Genomic DNA, 7,226 nt, shown 5'->3' with positions numbered 1-7,226 from the left:
TGAAGTTATGATTTGAGACACCATGCCCTGACAAAAATATCATGACTCTTTGAAGTGTTGAGGCAAGCATAATGTTAAACCTTGCCAATGTATAGTTTTGCCTTTTCTTTCAGAAGTGTGGCATAGAGTGAGTTACTATTTACGTTACAGGTCACCTGTTGTCCAGTCTTCTGCTCATTAAAACATATGGTAGTACTTGAAGCACTGGGTTTTTTACCACTATATTTTGCTTCTGTATATGTGGTAATTACTGGTATAATTTCTCCCAAATTTGAATTACACACATTTTCCTGCTACTGTAGATCACCATGAGAAGCAGAGAGTGTGGGGGAGGAGATAGATACTGGACTTGGAATCAGGAAGACCTGGATTCAAATCCTGCCTTAGTTGCTAATGGTGTGATGCTAGGCAAGTAGCTTAACCCTTCTGGGCTTCAGCTTTTTCATATGTAAAATAAAAGGGTTGGATTTCATGACCTCTAAGATTCCTTCCAGCTCTGAGACTGTGTTCTAGTTTTTTGCCATAGTATTACCATGCTTCTCCATCTCCTCCATTCCACATACCAAGTGAAGGTATGTGAAGAGTGGACTTGTAAAGTGCTTTACATAGTTGTTTTTCAGTTGTGTCCGATTCTTTGTGACCCCATTGGGGGCTTTCTCTGCAAAGATACTGGGGTGGTTTGCCATTTCCTTCTCCAGCTCATTTTACAGATGAGGAAACTAAGGCAAAAAGGGATAAGTGACTTGCCTAGGGTCACACTAGCAAGTGTCTGAGGCCACATTTGAACTCAAGTTTTACTGACTCCAGGTCCAGTACTCTATCCATTATGTCACCTATTGCCTTGCTTAGCACAGTACCTGAAACATAGTAAATTCTAAATAATTTTTTAAAATAAGTTAACTATATGCCAATCAGTGTGCTTAGTCACTGTGGTAAAATACAGGGGTAAATGAAATTTAGTGTACTCACATGATATGAAAAAGAATTATATTCCCAAAGTTAAGCTGGTTGAAAAAAGTTTTATTTTCTTCGGTATAAAGAAATGTTTCCAAACCTGTAAGTCACAGACTCTATGAGACCACACTCATTGCCAGGGCTCCTTCTGTGAATTAATATGTCTGCCAAACAGACTGAATAAATAATACATTTCACACGTATATTGGTATTTTTCAAATGCATGTTGTCATTAATGAAATACAAACTGAATTGTAGGCTTTATTGGATTCATGACAGCTTTTTGGCAGTGTATATTCTCAATGAGAAGGGAAAGGAATAAGCATTTATGTAACACTATGTGCTAAGCACTGTGCTAAACAAAAAATTTTACAAATATTATATGATTTTCACAACCTTTGAGGTAGGCATGGTTTTTATCCTCATTCTACAGTTGGAGAAGTTGAGGCAAACAGGTTGTGACTTTCCCAGGATCATACAGATTAAGTGTCTAAGGTCAAATTTGAACTAAGGTCTTCCTGATTTTAGGTTCGGGGCTCTATCCACTGTGCCACCTAGCTACCTTTAATCAGGGGGTGCTAATAACTATTGTCACATGGGGCTTCTGTATAATTTCTTTTTTTACATTAAAAAGAAGTTTTACAAGTTAGGAACTGCTGGAGCAAAATGCGTTTGTTAGCAGCAGAGAGTACCATAATGCATTTCTGTAGCAGAAATTCATCAGAATTACCTATCAGTAATAGGGGTGGATATAATATGCAAAATTATATACAACCCTTAACCCTATTGCAATTCAATTATTCAAATCATGATGCCCTTGGAATTTTATCTCCAGTACTTTAGTTTCTAAAATAATCACAGCAGAGAAAAAAGAATACTCTTTTTGGTAGCCTGTTTTTATATAATGAGAGGCAAGAGTAGTTGTAACCAGAGTGACCTTTGTTTTCTTTGAGTGATGCAGCTTACCTCATTGAGCCTCGCTGGGCACTGGGGCTTCACTTCCGTGACAGGAAGCCCAGAAACCATGCCAGGAAGAAGAGAACTTCCTGTGTGATGAGTCATGGGGCTGGCTGAGGGGAGGGGAGGTGTTGACTCCAGAGCCACACCCTATTGAGTGTTAACCTAGTCTACGCTAGGGGGAGAAGCCAACTCAAGAACCAATCGGCCCTGGTCATTCAGGCGGTGCTTGATGATGTCAAAAACTCTATAAGAGGGGAGAGGACAGCTTGAAGAGCCCTCTTTCCTTTTCTGGTTGGCGCGGCAGCGGTGGGGAGCGTGACTTTGGGCCAGCCCTTGCTCTCGGGCCGAGTCCAGATGTTGGTAACTATGAATTGTATTGGGTCTGTCTGTTGATATTTGTAATTTGTTTGTATTTTGGTTTTGAGGTTCCGGGTACTGGTTCTTTTCCCCCGAACTAAATGAATGTTCTGAACCTCAGGGTGCTGGTTTTTTCCCCTGAAGTATGTCTCTTGATGCTTGTGTGTATGCTCCCATGAACTAATTGAATGCTAACTGAATGCTGGCATTTTCCCCCTGAACTAAATGAATGTTGTCTGTATGCTAACTGAATGCTGGATTAAAGTAAGCTGGTCAACCCCTTCACTGTGCTTTCCTTGTTTAAGCAGATAAAAAGAACCTGTGCTTTCCCAGCGTCCCGGTAGCCTCCTGGGTGCTGGCTGTGGGGGGGATCTTACGCCCCCACAGAAGCTGCTAGCTGGGTTGTTAAAACAGTAGTTTCTGGATGGAATCAGCCTTAGAGTCAGAAAGGCATGAATTCAAATTCTATCTCTCATGCCAATTAGGTGGGCAGCTAGGTGGCACCATAGGGCATAGAGTGCTGGGCCAGGAGTCAGGAAGACTCATCTTCCGGGATTCATAGCTGGCCTCAGATGCTTACTAGCTGTGTGACCCTGAGTCAGTTACTTACCCCTGTTTGCCTCAGTTTCTGTAAAATGGCAAACTACTTCAGTATCTTTGCCAAGAAAACCCCAAAAGGAGTCACAGAGTTGGATATGGCTGAATGACTGAACAACAAAAACCAATTAGGTGACCTAACATGGGCAAGTCACTTAATCCTCTTAAGCTATAGGCAACTCCCTAACATTCAAAGTTCAACCTGAAAGGAGTCCCTATACTGATTGAAATAACAAATCCTTGATACATTTGTTCAACGTATTTGGCCCATGAAGATTAGAGCAAGAACAGTCAACTCTAGAGCCCTGAATGCCTCACATCATGATACTGGTTCATGACAAAGAATGATGAATAGAAACTTAGTCATCTAAAGCCTGATAGAAAGAAGAATGTGCAAAATTTTCTGGCCTTATTTGAAGGGTCCAGACCTGTGATATAAAAATCTGTAGATATTTTCTCTACCACTGCGGACTGACAATTCATCTGTAACTTAGGCTTAATGAGTTTCCTGTAGGGTACTGCAAGTTTAAGAGATTAGCTCAGGGTCACACAGGTCAGTATGTTTCAGACATAGGACTTGAATCTAGGTCTTCCTATTCATAGCTTTTATAGATAAAGAAATATAATATGGGTTCTCTATCTGCCCATTATCAGATTTACAGATATTTAATTATGAGATGAGATAATTGTATACTGAAAAGCAAGCTGATGTTAATTTTCAGAATATTCAAATTATGGTAGGTTGGGCTTTCATACAATCTAGAGGAAAGGGAAATGGGGGATGTAGCAAGGGAGAGCTTGAATGAATTCATATCCGTGAGGACAACCTCTGACTCCAGAGCAATTCTACTAATCCCTGGGTTTAGCCTGTTCTGACCTATTCTAGACCTATGCAGTTGTAAAGGGGCCCATCCCCTTTTGTCTACCTTAGTATAAAACCACATAGCCCCTAACACCTTCGGGCTACCCAATGGTAAGATTGTCTCTATGCAACGGAATTTTTGACTTCTATGCAGCTGCCCAAATGATATTCCAAAAGCACAGGTCTAACGATCACACTACTGTGCTCAGAATGCTCCAGAGGCTCCCTTTTGCTTCTAGGAGAAAACACAAACTCCTCTCTTTGGCATTTAAAGCCTTGCTCCATCAGGCTCCAGCAACCCTTTACAGATCCATTCTGTATTATCTCCTTCACATAATCTCTATTCTAGACCACCTGGCCTGTATCCCTAGCACTTAGAATAGCAGCTGGAGCAGGCACTTCATGAATGCTTGTTGGTTGATTCCTGGGAACGGTTAGGAGAACATCTTCATTTCCCCAAGTCAGAAAAAGCCAGGGACCAGATGGCAAAGAAGTAGAATTCATATCTTTTTTTTCCCACTCCTATAAATGAGCGTGTCCATGCAGTTTGGCTATTCGATAAACCCTGGAGCTCAACTGAGTGTGTGCATCATTGGCCTTGTTCTGTGAAAACTCAGATCTGACTGGCATAGGTAATTCTTCATTTCGCACCATCAACTCTGCTTGGTTTCCACTCCCAGAGAGGTGAACAAATTTCATGCTTTCCCCTAGGATAAATAAACTCATCACCAGAAGTCTCATCATGGAGATTATTTCAGGCAGCTATGTGGGACAATGCACAAAACACCAGTCCTAGAGTCAGGAAGACTCATCTTCCTGAGTTCAAATCCAGCCTCAGACACTTATTAGCTGTGTGACTCTAGGCAAGTCACTTCACCCTCTTTGCCTTAGTCTCCTCATCTTTAAAATGAGCTGGAGAAGGAAATGGCAAAACTCTCCAGTTCCCTCAGTTATGTCTCCCCTCTGACAGGAGGATTGGAAAGGGGATCAGTGAACTCCTCCCAAAGCCTCCCTTTGTTGAGATCTCAGAATTTTCAGCCAATTGTTGTTTCCTTTATTTCCTACCAGCTGCTCTCCCGAACTTCATGCCCTCCTTCCTACCCTCTTTTCAGTTTCCTTTTGTGTATTATCTTGTCTGATTAGATTGTAAACTTCTTGAGGCCAGGGACTGTCTTATTTGTATTGTCAGACCTTAGCATCATGCCTTGTGAGTAGTTAGTGCTTAATAAATCTTTATTGACTATTGGGGGAAAAATAAAAAAAAAAAACGGGATGAAATCCTTCCTGAGTCTTGATGGAAAGCTGGAAGGGACTCCAGAGGTTACATGGCCCAACCCCATTTATTTTACATTTGAGGAAAGTGCAGGCCCAGAAGGTTGCAGGACATGCCCCAAGTCCCACACCCACAAATAGTATCAGAGGCAGGATCTGAGCCCAGGTGCTCAGCCCCTACATGCCCTGCTCTTTCCACTGAACCAACCTCAGGGTTTTCTTCAGCGGCTCTATGATGTTTATGTCTGATGTAGTCTCAGAGATATTCCTATAAACTAATAGATTAATAGACTAAGATTTAGAAAACCTGGGTTCTAGTTCTGGGTCTTAATTTTATTTACTAACCTTGGGAAGAATCACTTCATCTCTGAGTCTCAGTTTCCTTACCAGTTACATGGAGAAAACAATACCTTCCCTCCTCCGTAGTTCATAGGGTTGTCTCTGGGATCAAATGAGATTATTTCTGTGGAAGCTGAACCACTTACACAAAAGTAAGGAATTTGAAATGCAAAACCACTTTAGATTGTCTAATCTATAAAATCAGCAGGCAGCCAATTTAAAATTAAGGACAGCTAGATGGCTCAAAGGATAGTCCTGGAGTGAGAAAGACAGGAGTTCAAATGTAGCCTCAATACTCACTAGCTGTGTGACCCTGGGCAAGTCACTTAACCTCTGTTTGCCTTAGTCCACTGGAGGAGGAAATAGCAAACCACTTCAGTTTCTTTGCCAAAAAAAACCACAAAAACCATTGGTGTGCTATGGTCTATGGGGTAATAAAGAGTAGGACATGACTAAACAACAAAGACAACCAGTCAAATGGCCCCTTCCAGTCCTAAGAGTTCGATATTTCTAAGCTAAGAACCTGATTACTTAAGAGTCATCAGGTATGGTATAAGAAAACTATGCTGGGAAGTAAGGAGAAAATGAAGAGGATTGTGGGTTGAATTAGATGATCTCTCAAATCCATCCAAGTCTTTATCTTATGATCCTATATGAACATTCTAGATAAACCTTGGACTTTATACCTGTGCATGTTCTTGGCCACTGGAGTCTTTAAGCTTTCCATGTAATGCTTGTCTCAAAAGCAAGGACTTAATGTTTCCTAGAAAGTGGAATTGTCTTCTATCAAAAAAAGTATTCCTTGCTGTGCCCCATCCCTTTACCTATTTCACAGGAGTATATGGGGTACACTGGGAGGACCAGCATTGCTAGTGGGAGGGCTGCTGAGCCCTTTCAGGGCTATTCATCCACCTTTGGTGTCCACCTTCACCCAATCATTGTTTGTAGCTCCAAGAAGCTGTAGCATGCTCAAGGGCCACACTCTGGTCAGACCTTCTCAGCAGATCGCCTAAACCAGGTTGAGGGTAACCAACAGACCTCAAACCCTTTGGTGAGTTAGAGGGATGTCTACCCCAAGCATATGAAGACTTTCCATATTGGAATGGGCTGATGAGAACAATTTGTTCCAAGGCCATGAAGGATACTGTGGAGCACTTAGAGCTTGATCAGACATTGAAGATGCCAAGGTCATCCACTGCATCCCGAGACATGGCCAGTCTTTAATTCTGTCCTGCCAGTGGACTTCAATGACTTTGGAAAAGAAAGTAAGGCTGATGACTTTGTGCAACTCTGCCTCACTTAAATCCAATTCATGTGCAAATCAAGACATCACCCCATGATGTCATTGCTCCTGTTTGAACATTGACTATTGAATGTAGATAATAGAGACCTGGACTTGAATATGTATAAAAATCATTGTTACTTTGCATCTATTTCTCTTAATATATTATATTATAAGGACAATAAGTGACATTTTTCAATAGAGCCATGAGTTTTACAAAGGGTTTCCCATGGAGCATGCCATTATGTCATTCTCATAGATGTATTATCCCTGTTTTACAAATAAGTAATCTGAGGCTGAAAGGTCATATAACCCATCATCACTCAGATAAGAAGCAGATTCAAGTCTTCCTGATTCAAAATTCAGTTTTCTTTCTCTCCAGCACTTCTAGCCTCTCTGGTCCCTTTTTCAATGCCATGACTTAGCAGACAGTGTTCACTACTTTCACTGAAACATCCATCACTCTTTTGTTTTTAGTTTTGGGTTTTTTTTGGTGGGGCAATTGGGGTTAAGTGACTTGTCCAGGGTCACACAGCTAAAAAAATGTGTCAAGTGTCTGAGGCCAGATTTGAACTCAGGTCCTCCTGACTCCAGGGCCGGTGC

This window comes from Trichosurus vulpecula, chromosome 1, assembly GCF_011100635.1.
Source record: "Trichosurus vulpecula isolate mTriVul1 chromosome 1, mTriVul1.pri, whole genome shotgun sequence".
NCBI classification, from domain to species: domain Eukaryota; kingdom Metazoa; phylum Chordata; class Mammalia; order Diprotodontia; family Phalangeridae; genus Trichosurus; species Trichosurus vulpecula.
This window is presented reverse-complemented; position numbering follows the sequence as displayed.